The following is a 16,963-nucleotide window of genomic DNA, read 5'->3' on the forward strand; positions in this document are numbered from 1 at the left end:
GAGGAAGGAAAAGGAAAAGAAAGAAGGAAGGAAAAGAAAAAGAAAGAAGGAAAGAAAAGGAAAAGAAAAAAGGGAGGGAGGGAGGGAGGAAAGGAGGAAGGGAGAAAAAGAATTTCAGAGTACTGCTCAGTGAAAGAGACATCTACTGAACTTTGTGGGACACAAGAATGTTTTAAAAAGAAAATCTTGTACCATGGGATGGAGGATTTGCCCCTCCCTTTCAAAACTACTGCCTGGTCAACCCAAGTTCTTCTAGCATGGATAGCTGCTGTACCAACTGCTGGCTGCATTTAAAAGAGACAACAACATAGGAATCTGCCCAGGAGCAGCAAAAAAGTCACTGCCCTGAGCTAAGCAATTTATCCATTGAAGAAATTTAACTTTCCTCTGACAAACACCAGAGATAACTACAGACCACTATTTTAATCTGCTCAGGCACCTGAATACTGACATCTGGACAGCATTATTACTATTTAGTCTTTCCACTGAAGGTAAACCAATTCACTGGCACAGAAGAGAGGATTTAATATCAAATTTTGTCCTGGCAAAACCAAGTCCCATCTGCAGCACATCCTCCAGATGTTAAAGGACGATCTGTACTCAAGAAGAAGAAGAAGAAGATCACAACAAGTTAAAGGAAAGTTTCTTCTTGGCTTCCACCCTGGCAGTCAATACAGCTACATACATATGAGCAAGAACCATCGTGGTTAAATACCTTCTTCTGAATCTCAAAGACTCCACCAGCAGTCTATTCCTTGCCCCTAGTTTTCCTCAGTCCCAGTGAACAAGAACATTCCCCTTTTCATAGTGAAGGTGCCAGATCATGGACTCTGGCAAATCAACACGAATCACTGGCCACATGATTCAAAGACATGCTCTGACAGACAACATTTCAACATCCTGCAACTCCACTCTTAAAACTCCAGCTGAATGAGGAAACCTGTTGTGGCAGAATGTTGACTGAAGAAACCAATACTTTCACATTCAACTTCAAAAATGGTAACGGAGGAGAATAGAACATTCCCTCTCCCACTTTTATTTTTTATGAAGAAAAAGAGAGACACTGGCCTTGCATTGCTAGTTTTAGTGGAAAACTTGCTGAAAAACATAGTGTATATGCATGCAGGTAAACATAAAAACACACACACAATCCTGAACTTTGTGTTGGCAGCCTTACTGCCGTAACACATGTCCCCTGAGCAGCAATCAGCTATGAAGGACCAGGAAAAAGTTTCAATGTAATGATTAACTAGCCCAGTGGGCTATTATTCATGGCAGGTAGAGCAGCAGCAGTGCAAGCCTCTCCCTCTGCAACGCTGCTGGATGCCTGCAATCAAACTTAAAGAGAGAGAAAACCCAGCAAACCTAACGCTAGCATAAGCAAGAAGCTGCATTTTCCCTTCCCTGACTTTGCATGTAAGGAAGGTATTTGCAGGAGCAGAAATTTTCTGTTTAGCTAGACGTTGAAAGAATGTGACAAATTCCAATATCACCATTTATCAAATGTATATGCATAGTTATTGGTAAGATTAATAAGGTTATTGATATCAGCTACAGACAACTACTTTCTATACAGCAGCAAGTAAACAACTTTAATGGCAACTGGCAAGTGTCAATGTTGATCGGTGCAGCCATAGTATTAGCACTGGAGCAGATGGTTAAAGTGCATCCATTTAGTTTAAAAACTAAACCATGAATATCCCTATGGCCAATTAGGGAAAAATCAAATTCATCATGGCTGTTCCCCCTCCTTTGGTGCTCTTACCCTGAAGTCCCCAGCAAGTGCTGGAACAAAAGGCAAACTAACAAAGAAAACAGAGTAAAGTATTTCATAACTGTTACTGCAATCTCCTCAAAGAGTACTTTCAAATTCTTTTAAAGCAATGCATCAAAGGCGAACATACCGCAACACCCACTGCATTACTCTCGGTGCTACTTCAGTCAACACTGTGCAGAGAGGCAAAATGCTACTGCCTGGACTTCAGCTTTGGGAAACCATATTCACTGCTCTCTTCTCTAGCTTTTAATGATTTAACTTCATCAGCCACAGCAGAAAAAAAACAAAGTTGCAGCTTTATTTTTTATTTTCCAACAAAAGCATTTGCTGCTTATTTAAGAAGACCTTGAAAGAAACTATTTACCAAAAAAGCAAATTCTTTTTTTCAATAAACTCACTTTCCTTCTGAAAGGCTTTGCTCTGTGTGTGGATTATTCATTACTTTAATTATTTTGAAGTGCCTCTGTTTGAGTGGGTAGGAGTTAAGTATCCACAATACCAAAGTAGGTCCTAGAACTAGCTGTTATAAACAAAATGTTCTGCAGTGGCCTAAATCTGCACAAGTAGTAAACCTTGAGGGTTTCAGAAGCCTTTTTTCACAAGGAGTACTTCTGGAGAGCCTGAAAGCTATGGGACCCAGTTCCAAGAGCACATATTATTGGACTTATCTTTTATGGACAGGTCATTTCATTTTAGTCATGAACATAGATATAAATCCTTTTTCCCCATCTTGTGGGGAGACAAAAATGTTGCTCTTGTTTCAGTGTAGAAAGCAAAGTTCCACTTGTAAGAGGCTGGTACCAATTACGGCAACTGAGCAGAATTTTGAATCTACCACACATAGGGATTGATTAGGACACGACGGTCAAGTGATAGAGAAGAATGCAGAAAGCCAGAACAACATACACAGCTAGGCATGTAAGCAAAAGCAAATAGGAATCTTTCATAATCTCTGTAACTACCTCTCTCTCTCTCACACATGCACATGTCCTCCCCTTCCACACATATATTCATGCACAAATACAGGGCGGAAGAGGAACCAAGCCTGGAGGAAATGCACAGGATTGAACTATTATCTCATGTTATATGCAGTAGATTCCAAACAAGATTCCAAAAACGAACAACTAATATTTGATTCCCAAGCTGTATTTCAGAGCCACCCTGTCTCCCATGACTGCATGTACACTCAGAACAAAACTCCAGCAGCTAAGCATCCTCACCTTTGAGGAATTCTAGTTCTCGATCTCACAAAAAAAAAAGCTGACTTCCAAACATTCCACTCTATTCATCAAGGCTTCTGTAACTGTGTTCCAAATTAAAAACAAAAATGCAATAAACCTCCTTAAAAAAGAGGGAGAAATCTTTTCAAATGAAGAGTTTCCACCCCCATTCCTCCAAAAATATGGAAGGTGTGATGTAGGCATCTGGAAAATCTGAAGACAACTTCTTGGGAAATCTCATTTCATAAATCTCCCCACTTTCAATTTGCATTCCTGTTCTTTGTGCATACTCCCATATAGATTTATAGCTCCTCTGCACTGTTGCCCATAGTTACACCCAATAGTTACAGGTAAGCCTACAACTCTGTAGAGATAAATGAGGAGGGAGGGAAAATAATAGTATGGAGGAAAGTAGGAGAACAACTCTGAAGTTATTCATATGTAGTTCATGGTTATATCTTAGGAATAGTTGCTTGAAAACACAAGTTGTTGTTGAGATTTGATTTAAAAATCTCTGTCAGTTTTGACATTCAGGTGAAAGTACTGCTGCTCGCTCCAGAACAATTTGCATATCTTATCACTAAATAAAACGTCTGAGGTGAGCACCAATCTGATGAAATTCTAAACAAGAGACCACACAAGCACACATGTCTTTCTGTTAGGTTTTTGTCCTGTTTACTCCTCTACAAAAAATTATATGATCATCTTATTGTAGCTGTGGGTTTAACTGTGCATGTAAAAAGGAAAATGCTAACAGCCAATTCTTTTTCATGCTTTACAGTTAAGAATCTGACAAATTGTGGATTTTGTGAATAACAAAAAGAGGCTTATTCTGTTACCATCTACCTCCTCTTTAATTGCCACACAACTGGAAGAAAATGCTATGTATATATGTTTTTCTTAAAAATAGTTTCCCATGTTCAATACAAATAAATAAATAACTACACTTCTTATACTGCAAAGACTAATATATATGCTTAACTTTCTGTCCTGTAATTAATCTCATCTACTTCAACAGGACCACTCAAATTGCTAACAGGGAAATACACACGTAAGTCCTTGCAGAAGCATGGCCTGAATTGCCAACAGCATTATTTGGAACAATTAAACGCCTAGCCCCAGAATGGCTCAGTACTGCTGAGTGCTGACTTGCCTTGGGGAATTTACCTGTCACCAAATCCTTTCAGTAACATATTATCTTCACTTCCTTCCTCTACCAGTTAGCACCTTTACTTACCACTCCTTTCTCACTTTCCACACATCCTCCCGCAGCTGCTATGTGCAGAAGGAGACAGGAGATGCATTTTACTCCTTTTTATGCTTCTGTGCAGTGAAGTGGGATGAGAACACAGTCTGGCCCTTATCCTAACTAGCGTAGTAATAAACAGTTCGCATGTGGATTAACATTGCCAGGTGCACAATTTAACAACGTCACCAACTTCGTTTCCTAATCTGAATTGTTCCGAACTGTTCACATGCCAGTCTCTCAGGTCTCCCACTGAATATTATTTGCCCAGTAAATTCTATGGACAATCTTTAATCTGTATTTTGTTTACTGGAGTCCACGACAATCAACTGCTAAACAAAAGGTACACAGATTGGACACCTAAATCACCTAGTTCTGTCTCCTGATGAATAGCTTAGCATTTGGTTTCTCCTGTAAATACCCATGAATGCTATAGGAAAAATTACTCTCTGTACATTCTTTAGCTTTTGACTAAATTCCATGACTTCCACAGACACTTCTGCCTGTAAATTAACTCTGTCAAAAAAAATTAACTAACATACCAGGAAAACAAAGTCAATCCCTTAAAAGTTCAAATGACTATTTGTCACAAACATTTCACCTCTACTGATGAACTGCAAAAATGAATGATAGAAAATGCAAAATTGTATTATGTTTAACAGTTAACGTTTTAATAAGGAGGAGATTAGCAATTTTTAATACCTCCAGTGCTTTGTTATATACTGTAGCACAATAACAGAATATTTTAATTGCTAATTATTTAGACCTCATTCAGTTCTCACTCAGGCAAAACTCCCATTGAGGGACTCTTGCCTGAGAAAAGAGCTACAGGATTTGTCTTACTGTGATTTGAAAAAACTTTATATATAATCATAAAAACTATCAAGTTATAGAGACAAAAATCATTAAATCCTTAGCAATATTAAACCCTACTGAAAGTCCCACCGACTCTTATCACCAACATGTTTGTATTAAGTAAAATAGATTACTGCGGTTTACAAATTGTAACTTACCTGTATAATTTATGCCCTGATGTGCTGGTGCTCTTAAAGAGGTCTAGCAATGTTTTGAGCCTTCTAGTCCTATCTCTGCTTTTCCACTGTGGGAAAGCTCAGTTCAAATGTGATAAAGAAAGAGCATTTCCAAACAATTATGATATCAATAGCTTTAGAAATCCCCAAAATAGTATTTGATTTTACCTTTTGACTTCGGACTCTGAAAGGGTTAAGAGCAGCTCCTAACACTTCCTTTTTATGCTGCTGTAAAGAAAAGAAATGCTTATGTTTAGGGATCTGCACACACAACACCTCAGGTTTTCATAACAGTCAAATAACTAGGCAGCCAGTGGGGAAAGTGGGTGGAATACTGTATATATATAAACATTTATCTATCTAAAGGAAGACAAAACAAAGTCCTACACATTCACATTTAGTACACAGGTGACGAGCAAATAAACAAAATGCACTAGTACCCAAAATGTCACACTACATGCATAATTTAGAGAGAAAAGTTGCACAACTGAACACCAATTTAGTTGGGAGTCATTTGTATTGACTCCAGGCTTAAGAGAACCCCTCATTTTTTCCATTAAAGGGCAGTTTCATTCCTACTAGGGACAAAAACAAACAGCTGTCACAACCAAATTCTCACCACTTATGTTTGCCATTCAAATGTATTTATGGGAAAGGTATAGCTACACTCTTAACAGTCAAGAGTTTAGAGTCTTTTTTTTTGAATGAAGAATTGTATATAATTTCTTCTCATCTCTTAGCTATAAATGACTTTAATGACTAAAATGTTGAAAAAAATCTCTCTCTAGGCTGCTTTTGAAAAAAGAATGAAAAGCAGACTTAGTACCATATAACACTAATTACCAAAATGTTCAGAACTGGTTGCCAAAGACCTGACGGAAAGAAGTATTTTGAAGTCATAAATTAGAGTTGGGCACTCTACTTGCATCAGTTCAGAATACAGATTAGGGACCCAAGCTCCATAATTTCCACTTCCTGCTAGGAGAGGTTCAGTTCAGTTACAATCCCCAAGTCTACTCCAGCCAGGTGTCTTGCTTCCTCACAGGAGCAGTTAGAGCCTTTCATTCCTCTCAAGTGCCGAGCTTTCTACCTGGGGACCTATGCTCCAATCTAACAGCCAGCTCAAGTACAGCAAGAATGGGCTAACTAAGCCTACTGGTATTCTTTAATCCTTCACTGGTGAGGGATGTTCACAGCCAGCCACACAGGCATTTTAATCATTGAGATGTTGACCCCTTTGCTGTATTGCAGAACTGATTCAATTGCATTTATTCGCTACAGAACTGTTTCCCCATAGCTCAGGTGCCTTTTTATCTGTTCATCTGTTAACAGATCGGTGATCTGGTATCTGTTAAAAGTAATCTGTTAACAGGAAAGAACTGCTCTTCGCAGCAACCCTGCTTATTTAGAAGGAAAGGACACACCATGTAGCTTTCTCAAACGAAGAGGATAAAAGAACAGCAGGCTTCTGGCTCATCATTTCCAAGGCTGACTACCCACCAGCTCCTGTACATGACAGAGATGCTTCTTTTTCCTTCTCAGTGCCCCACTCACTATTTCTTTGCACATCTGCAGCCTTCCTCTTGTTTTCCGGGTGCTTTCTACCTCTGATAATCACAAGCCAGCAGTGCCCCAAGATCAGCATTTGCAGAAATTTCCCTGTGGAAATCTCTCAGCCTATGTGGGTCAGTTCTGAATGCACACAGTGTAACATGTTAGACGGTGGCTTCCATCGTTGTTTCCACAGAAGAAGATTTATTTTGCCTGAACTAAGGTTGGGGAGCGTGTGCTTTAGCTTTCATAAGGTCTGCAGTTGCCTAAATAGACACACTGGACGGCAGTTGTTAGCATTTTCCAACATTACACAACCATGATCTGGAATAGTCTGTCAGCTCTATGTAGACAATGAATAAAGCAAAACAGAATGCTTGGAGTACTGAGTAATGAGGACAGGATTTTGACCTTTAAATGCTGTTAGATGTATTGCATGAAGATATGTTTGACTTAGGTGATACTATTAGATATGAAATCGTGCTGTTTGCCTAATGTCTAACTCATCTAACAACTAGAACACTCTATATTTGCTGGCAAGCTGTGTATTGCAGTGTGAGTTGGCTTGAATAGCCCTACACTTGATTGGTTGAGGAAGAGAGGGTGAAACTGGGAGAAGATAAAAAGGGGGAGAAGCACAGGAAACTTATTGCCATGTGAATGAGAATCTTTTCTATCTCAAACTGTCACTGATAAGTCAGACCCAATGCGGTGTTTTGATATTATCTATCTCCTCAAAATCCTCAAAGTACTAAATCTAAGTCCAAACTCCCAGTTTCTCTTCTCTGGTCTACTGATACCTGAAATTTTGTAAAACCACACACGATGTGCAAAGCTATCCTTTTGTCGGTTATGGTTATTGCCAGAAAGTGCTATACAAAAGTCTGTATAACTATTACAGTTAGTTTTCTTTTTTTCATTAATTATCTTTTCCATACTTTTGAATGTCTGTATTTAATTAATGTTAACATTTCTGCCACATATTTTTTAAATTTTATGACAAATTAATGAAGCCTCATCCTTGGGATACGAACTATTTGAGATGGTCATTTGTTGGACCAAGTCACCTACTAGAGCCACCAAATCCAAAATTACAGGCCATTCTTTTGGTTTTCAATTCCAACCTCCACTTTTACATTTAGTTGTTCCAACTGGGTCAACAGCTTATTGGTGATTCAAATTACACCATGCAAATCCCTCAAAATCTGATGCATCCAGATGACATTAAATGAAGTGAAAACCATGCACACAACTCAGGAAAATCACTTCTGGCCCACTTTTGTACAAAGCAAAAGCAAATATTTTACAACATTGGTTCACAATAGGCTTACTGACCTCAAAGTCATAAAATATATGACAATCCTCACTCAGGCATGAGACAGACCATGGTAATTTCCTAGAAAAATATGTTTTCTAGGATGAACCAGGTTAGTTAAACTTATTAACTCTATTTTATAAAATATCAAACCAGAGTAAGATCTACCACAAAAATAGGAAGCATACAGAAATCCAAAATTTGAACAGTGCTAGATTAAAAATGTCTCTTCTCTACGTGACTTGCTACTAGAGTAACAACAGCATACTGTACTGCTGTTCAAAAGCAAACAGGAAAGAACTATACATACTTGTTCATTTCTTTATGTTAATGCCTTATAAGCTGCAAGGCCTTTTGACTTTTGCTACCAACGAAAAAAATCGTATTCAGTGAACTACCATCAGATCAAGTGAAACTGAGATAAACACATTCAGCTCAAGAATGTGCATGTTATTTACATTTTCTCTCAAGTTTATAGAGCTTTCACCATGAATAAAATGGAAAAAGAGGGGAGGAAATATTATAGAATGGTAACTGTGAGGATCTTCTCTTTTTTAGACTCTATATTCAAAGAACAAAATTCAAGGAATAAGATAAATTATATGAGCATCATTCCAGTTCAATTCCTCCCAAACAGAGTCATCATACATGCAAACTAAACTCTGTGGTAGCAAGTGGATGAAAGGAATCATTGTTGATTAATGCTAAGAATATAGGAGCCAAAAGGATTTTAGACAATGATTCACTGTGAGACTACTGGTAAATCTCTTGGTCTTTTCAGCTTCAATCAACCTGGCATGAGCATTGGGTAAAGTATGTGCTTAGCAAAATGGACAAAGCATCACAGCAATGCTCTTTTTTTAAAAAAGATTTGTGTGTGAATTTAATGCTCATGAAAAAGGCTAATCTGGCAAGCTTTGAGTCTGAAATCCTCTCATTTCCAGACAGTACTTCTAGCAGCAGAACAAATTTACTCACATAGGCTCACCACTGTGCCGCAGCCTTGAACTGAAAGACCCGGCTGAGTGGTTGCAGCATAACGTAGTTCAGGTTCTGTGGCCGGTTCAGCCTCTTTCACTGGACATACAACCACAGACCAATTGCTACTGACTGTAGTGATATTTTTTGAGATTTGGACATCTGTCCATGAGATCTAGACTTGAGATCTCTTTAATTCATTGGTTCAAGAGTCAAGCTCATCTGTCAGGGGGGAGGGGGGAATCAAATGACTAGTGTTAAATTACCATAATAAAGATAGACTGGTGAATTTTTACAAGAAGAATGCCAAAGACAGACCATTGACCTATCTGTGAGGATAAGATGATGAACTACTGGATGTGAATTGGTTTGTTTGCAGAAAAGAAAGCTTCATATGTTTACAGAAAAATTTTAAAGAAACAATACTCAGTGTTAGAAGTCCATTCTTAGCACGTGAAGATGTTTGTGACAGAACAATTTAAGCTCCCTGTGCACTTCTACATCCTATTTGAAAAGGGCTATTTGTGTTTATCTACATGAGACCTGTGTTAACTGTCTAGACCAAAAACAAAAGCACTTTTAAAGGCAACAATTGCATGATGGAAACAGGAAAGCTGGGAAACAAACATCTGTAAAACTATCTACCAGGTTTACCTCCTGTTAACTTTATGTACTGTAACTTTAATTAAACAGACAACATTGCCTGGAACATGAGAGACAAAAGGCATTTTTAATATTAGAGGTACTAGCAACTAGCATGTATATTTCTTCAGAAGGAAATACCAATGCAGAGAGTGAATTAAAACATGCCATGGTAACAGATGAAGACTTCAACTGTCAACAAAATCAGCCTATTAATTCTCACATAAACAGTCTTTTTAAATCTTTGATTTTTAATATACAGTCCAAAGATCACTCTCACATTTCAGCAGCTTTTGTCTTTTAATGCCAATCATTTCAGCTGACTTTTCTCACTAGCCTGTACTCTCTCTCACCTTTGGGAAAGCTGAGCGAAAATATCAAATGATATCTTACTCTGCCAAGACCAAAGGAACAGTTCAAACATCCAAAAAATTAGGCAATGACTTTTCTCAAGCCAAGGAGGGAACATGATTAACAGTGAGGTGGATCATTGCCTGGTGGGAAGGGGAACCCAAACCCAAATCTCTTTCTCACTTTCTGATTCAGTCTCTGTTTAGGCCTAGCCTATGTAAACAGCAACTGAAAAATACTGGATGGACAACATAAAATCATTTTGCTGCTAATCATACTCTTTCTCAAGAGACACATATTCAGAATCAATGGGAAATTGGGACTATTGGCCTGTTCATGACCACTGAAAGCCAAGATGCACTGACTGATCCACCCGGACCAAACCACCACCTCTCACAGGATGCAGTCTCGCAGCAAACAGTTCTGAGCGTATTTGCGCGAGAAATTCACCCTGCCGTTGGTTTCCCTGCACCTATGCCAATGACAAGGATTTAGAGCTGTCAGCTTTGAACCTTTCACCAGAATGTAATTTGCATTACAAGGAAACAGGGATACAATGTGCCTGTTACCTTATTTTTTCCCTTCAAACTTCCATCCTATTTCTGAAATAGAACAAGGCTAAAACTTTTCTTTTGACTGAGATCAACCAAATGTCACTCTGTAACAAACACAGGCTCCACTATTGCTAGTCACGGGCATCACAAAGTAACGAAGGTGCTGCTCTTGTCCTGAAAATCGTTATCACCTTTAAAAATTAATTCCCTCAAAGCGCTACAGAGACTAGTGTGGGGGAAAGTGGAGGTGAAGAGAGAGAAGACAATTCTCCCTGCTCTCCAGAGACCATGTTCCCCTACAGCTCTTGGGTACTGCACAACGTTCAACTCCTTGAAGCCTTTTCTCTTATACGCTCTCCCTTGGCAGCAACTTCTTCAAACTTGAAAATCAGGACATGAGCCAAGTAAATAAAAATAAATAAATAAAGCTCAATGTCTATAAAAAGTACACAGACTAACCTGCTTAATTATTAACAAGTAAACACAACAAATTCTGAATTATTTACTTAATCTTTTTCAGCTACAAACCTCAGACTTTTAGAGCATGAAATACATGCTTTATTTTAGGACACAAAACAGTATTTTTTTACAGGTTGTGTGGACTTTGTTTTTGGAGGCGAGGTTGTTTTGAGGATTACACGCTTCTTACTAACCCCAAAATACCATCCTGTAACTGAACCCTGTTGGAATTTTAAATAGAGAAATAAAACCTTTAGTATAAAGATCCTGTATTCAAGAATTCACTAGTGAATGAGCTGGCTGTTTCTGACTTATAACTGAGCGAAAATGAGATGCCTGTGAGGCATACGCACCTTCTCCTGTTTCTGTGAATGTGCTTGAAAGGAGCTCGATTAAGAGGGAAGCTGGTGAAGGTTCCAGCAAAAAGTTCTACAATGAAGGAAAAAATAGTCTCAGGTACAGTCCTATTTTCTTTCTTGAATAAAGCCATCCTGCGAAAGTAAACCCTTCTGCGCTTCAAACAAAAAAAGTCACTGTCACGTGCCCCGATGAAGTACCTTACAAGGTACTGCTTGAGGCCTGACCTCCAGCCGAGTCCATCTGTATATTTTTCCTTTTTCCTGTATATTATTTTGCCTAGCTCACTGTGGATCCGACACAGTCTTTTCTACAGATATGTTCAAAATACGTATGGAAAATGAGGGAAGATCCATGTTGCTTCCTAAAGATGTGATAAAACAGTGACAGTTCTGTCCTCGATGAATTCAGAGTATACCCTTTGAGGTCTTCAGCATTGAGTAGTGTAAAGCAACATGGTCTCCTTCCCAGGAACCTCAGGCCACCACACAGTCATTAGCATCTAGAAAAATGCTAAATCACGATGACTGAAGAAATGTGGTTGCGAATCTCAGACGACCTTTCTTAGCCAGCCTTTCTTTGGGGGTGATTCTATGGTATTGCCTTTGAAGCCCCAAATCAATAAAGATATATGCATTACATAGAAGCTGCTCAGTGAGACATGCTGCTAAAAGTCTATTCTAAAGCTTTAACACACAACCAGAAGTTTTCATAAGAGCATTTCAGTAATATTTAACAAGGGGGTCATATACTACTACTCCCTCAGCAATTCTATAAACCTGTAGAAATACAGCATGTGACTTATTATTATTCATTATTCACCTACTCTTAATTGTTACAATGGTATAATATCATTTATTTTTTTCTGTCTTTAGATTTTAATAATTTTATCAATATTTATGTACAATACCTTCTTTACCTACCAAAGCCTTCCAAAGGTGCAATTCAGGAGATGAGACAGTTAATCACAGAGCTGGCTTAGCCTCTAATTTAGGTGGCCTACTTATGTTAGCAACATTTTATTAGCACGTTATGCTGTATGTTTAATATTTAGTATATTGTGTGAAAATGGTTTACTGTGTAGTGCTCACATAAATGACTTACAAATTCTGTCTGACACATAGAGAACAGTGTATAAGTAATGCATGTATTTCTAAGTATACCTAAGGCTATAGAAAATAAGGATAAACAGAAGACAATTGAAGAAAAAACAAACAAAAAAAGTATCTGATGATGGAGTTAAGGGCTCACTTACGCCTAGACCAAAGCCGCAGAATTAGGAGTACACGGGCAACTCCCATCCCTCCTTTAACTTTTGATTTCAAATCTTCCTCTGTAAGCCTTAGAAGTTGCCCAGCTAAAGGAGAAAAGGAATTTCTTAATTGCTGAAATCTCACAGCATACAACAACTGTAACAAAGCATATAGAAAATCTCCCCCAAACCTTTTATATTTTACCAGATCGAGAAAGAGAATGTAGGATGTGTGTTTGAGTTTACGAACATTTTCAGGACATTTTTCACTAGGCAGTTAAGCTAGCTCTGTCTTCATGAATTATGCAGCCTTTCTAGGGTGTTTTCAAACAATGTTAGTTGAAAACCCCCGTGCAAGATTCCCTGTGCATAGGCAGCAGATCATTCCAGAAGGATAACTCAGCTGACACAGAAGCAGATTTTTGCAGAATAGTCAGAAAGAAGTTCTGGGTAAGGATTCCAAATATTTAGCTATAGCTATTTTGGATGTACTGATGCTCAGAAATTATCACTGGAAAGGAATTTTTGTTTGTCTTTACCCCTTAACGATGAGGAAAGTACACTCTTTTTCACTGTCTTCCAACTTAACAAGTGAATCAAAGATACAACAACAAGCATTTCTAAGGACCATGTAAGGGAAAGTTCTTCAGTCTCATCTGAATTAGGCCTAAGTGAAAAGAGTCAAATGCAGCCCTGATGCAACTCTTACTCCCTTGGAATTACATGAAGAATAGATTTAGCCTAATGTCTTGATCCTTCTTAACTTTGGATCCTTCTCAACTTTAGAGTTATTTGAGCCACATTGGACACAGGCAGCTTTCTTTGCTACATACCCTTGAACAAATATGAATAGGAACTTTTCCTGTGGGGGGAAAAAAGGCCTTTACCTCAACCCTAACCCTAGCCCTTGATCTCTAACAAGTGAATCATTTGCATTCATCAAAAACATGTGTTTCTGAGATCCTCTGATGACAGGTGAATATATCATTGTGAAGGAAGGATGATAACATTCGAGGGCAAGTTGTCTCCAGGTGAAGCCCACAATACCCCAGTGAAAAAGGAAAACTCTATCAAGAGTCAAGGAATCTTGTTAGCAATCAATATGCTTTATCTTTTTGTATTTCTAACACTGTAATTTGTCAATATATTTATAAATCCTTTTACAATGATGTAGCTAAGGCTTTAGCAAATAGCAGTCTTGTTTTCTGCAAAAGTATATAATCACAGCAAAAGCATTTTTTTCACTGGTGAAGCATTTCCAGTATTTATACAAAGGACCCTTACTGTTTATCACAATCCCTGACAAAATATCAGTCCCAAAGCTTTTCTGAGATACATCAGTGGATGTTTTGTCAAGTGGCATTCAGAACCGTTTTTATTTTGGAAAACAAAAACAAAATAAAATTGAGCCTATTTCACATTCTTTTTATTCTCCGAGTACTTTATTGAATTTTTCAAAATTATTCCAATGCATGTACAATACTTACATGGCATATCCTAAAACGACTCACAATAGAGAATTTCAGTTCACATTTCTTCTAGGAAAAAAAAAACATAAAAACAATCTACTAAACCTCTTTGAAAATGTATCTTTTCCCAGTTATATTCAGTGGGGGACATTAAAATTTCAATATTTGCCACTTTGCAATGACTTCTGGACACAAAACAGTTCCTTCATGCTGCAATAGGTTTCTCTAGTCTAAATATAAGGGGAACTATAAGTAATGTACACACTCGAAATAGTACTGAATATGACACCCACAACACAGCTCAGACCATGCCATGAATTATTCCTTTATTTTTTCCCATTATTTTTATCATTCATTATAGCCACAGTATTTATTTTTTAAAATGATTAATACATAAAAATCAGTACATAGAAACCGAGTAACAAGAATGGGTCTAATTAAAAATTAATATTCTTACAAAAATAACTATTGTATTAATCAATATGAAGACTTAGATATTCAGATCAGTAAGACATTTTTAGTTCTAACATTCATCCTGCTTTAAGGATATGAGGACAATTGATTCAGTAAAATCTTAACTAAGATACATCCATACACAGTATTCAGACCAAAAGCAGGTTGGGAGCTTTATTGCAAGCTAGTATGCAAGTCCATCACCAGAATGCCTCATATTTTGTTGAACAAATATGAAGTTTGTGCAGAAGGAAACAATCCAAAAGGGACTCTATATTTTCAGCTAAAAATTCACAGCAAAAAGTGAACGGATATTTTTTGAATCAAACTAATCTTTGGTATAATCTTACCAAAATCAATCAGATTCAAGGATGAATTCAACACATTAATGTTATGCACTGGAGATTCTTAATTAAGAACACTTTACTGCAAATACTGTTTCCTGTTACCCCTCAAAACATGTGATCCATTGGATATTTTTCTACTAACGTTTATTATTATATATTTGTATTTATTGACCTACCCATATAACTTTCACCTACATTTTCCTCAAACTTGTGCAGAATGACCTTAATTTCTTTCCCGTAATACAGGTTAATGGATTATTCAGGTTTTTTTCCTCTTATGTTAAATGAAGCTAAATAAAGTTTCTGAAATATGTGCAAAACTATGTTTTCAGGTAATAAATTATTCACATTATAGCACAGCTTAGAGTTTCCAGTGACATCAATATATTAGGCACTGCTATGGCACGGACTGGGAGAGAGTCATCCCCGCAAAGAACTTTCCAGACAAGACAGGCAAAGAGTGCAGAGGAGCCAAGACACACAGGTTGGAGCTACTTGCCTGAGGTTACTCAGGAAGACTGTGATAGTACAGTGCTTTTATCTCAAGCTACACTCCACTGCTTTAACAATAAAGCCTTCCCTCCTCTCTATTAATTAATATAAAGGCCACTCCAAAAAGCCAAGTATTGTACCTGCCCCATTAGCTTAGCAATTCCAAACATCATACTATTTTTCATTTGCTTATATCTAGCATCACAAATCTCAAAGAACTGTATACTTTGAATGAAGCAAAAACAAATAGAAATAGATTATCTTCATTTTGCAAGTGATAAAATGAAAAACATGAAGGCATTAAGGGTGAATTCATCTCACCTGACTCCGGCCATCAAAAAGACTCTCTTGTCTAGGCATCTTCTATCACCAGTGGGAAGAGGCAGGCACACCCAGAGGGTGATTCCTTCTGTCAGCAGAGAAGTGGCCAAGTCACTCACCAGAGAAGCCTCTCCCTTTCCTTTGTCTATAGAGGTAGATGCTTAGACAAAATGCCTAATGTTTAGATGACTACAGTGAGTGAGATGAATTCCACCGCAACGGAAGAAGAGCTATCACTGGCAGGATCTTCCTGCTCTATTACCATTTGACTATGCTCCGCTGGACATACTCTTCTTCTTCATCTCTTTCATCAACATTTCCAGTGGTGCCTGTTCAGAAAGGCTTTACTTCTGCTTGTTTTTTTGGTGCATACATTACATTTGTAACCAAATGCTTGGGCTTGTTCCAAGCAACAGTAGTTAAGACCTTTGCCACAGCTAGCCTACAGTAATCACTCTGTGATCCTCACAAACTCTTCCTCCTCTCAGTGTTCACACGTTTGTTCTGTTGGTACCTCATGCTTTATTTTTAACCTAACTCTTCTTTGGGAATATAATCTACAGGTCCCCAGCTTGAACAAGATGTCACAACACTGAAATTTTTTATGAAACAAAATGCAACCACTCTCACTCATCCCCATCATAAACCCTTCAGCTGCCTTGGACCATATCCCTTCCATACTGCACTTACTTCACCTTCCTATCCCCAACAACAGTCCTCCCTCTTTCCATATCTCCTATATATACCCCATCTTACCACAATGTAAATCTCTTAAGCGTTTCCTTGATATCTTTTCTAAAAGGCAAAACAGTGATTTGCTGAGGTCTATATGTGCTGATTAGTTACAACAGCACACACGCGCTAAAAGTTCAGTGCACATGGCTTGACCAACTCGTCTACTGACAAACTGGACAAACAGAACTGAGTTTCTTAAGTCTAAATGTTGGCCGCCATTGCTTGAGCTACTGACAGGCCAAACAAATGGCATTAAGTTGTAAGGTCTGGCTAAGATTTGTGCAGCAGTTAGCACACAGTGCAATCACAGCAGGAATACTCAAGATGCTGTCACCATACAAATAATGGCTATAAAATCAACTCACATAAAAATGAGAATTTTCAAAGAAAAGTGATGAAAGTCGGCTATCAAA

The 16,963-nt window shown here is 37.9% G+C and overlaps 1 long non-coding RNA gene across 1 annotated transcript in view; it reads right to left on the reverse strand.

Moving 5' to 3' along the window:
* Positions 1-16,963, reverse strand: part of LOC106490627 (uncharacterized) — a 328,891-nt gene that overhangs the window by 232,426 nt on the left and 79,502 nt on the right. Inside the window, exon 2 of the long non-coding RNA XR_010883175.1 lies at positions 5,443-5,502. This is a non-coding gene — a long non-coding RNA (uncharacterized lncRNA). The remainder of the gene's footprint in view (positions 1-5,442; positions 5,503-16,963) is intronic.

The sequence above is a fragment of the Apteryx mantelli genome, chromosome 1, assembly GCF_036417845.1.
Source record: "Apteryx mantelli isolate bAptMan1 chromosome 1, bAptMan1.hap1, whole genome shotgun sequence".
Classification (NCBI taxonomy): Eukaryota; Metazoa; Chordata; class Aves; order Apterygiformes; family Apterygidae; genus Apteryx; species Apteryx mantelli.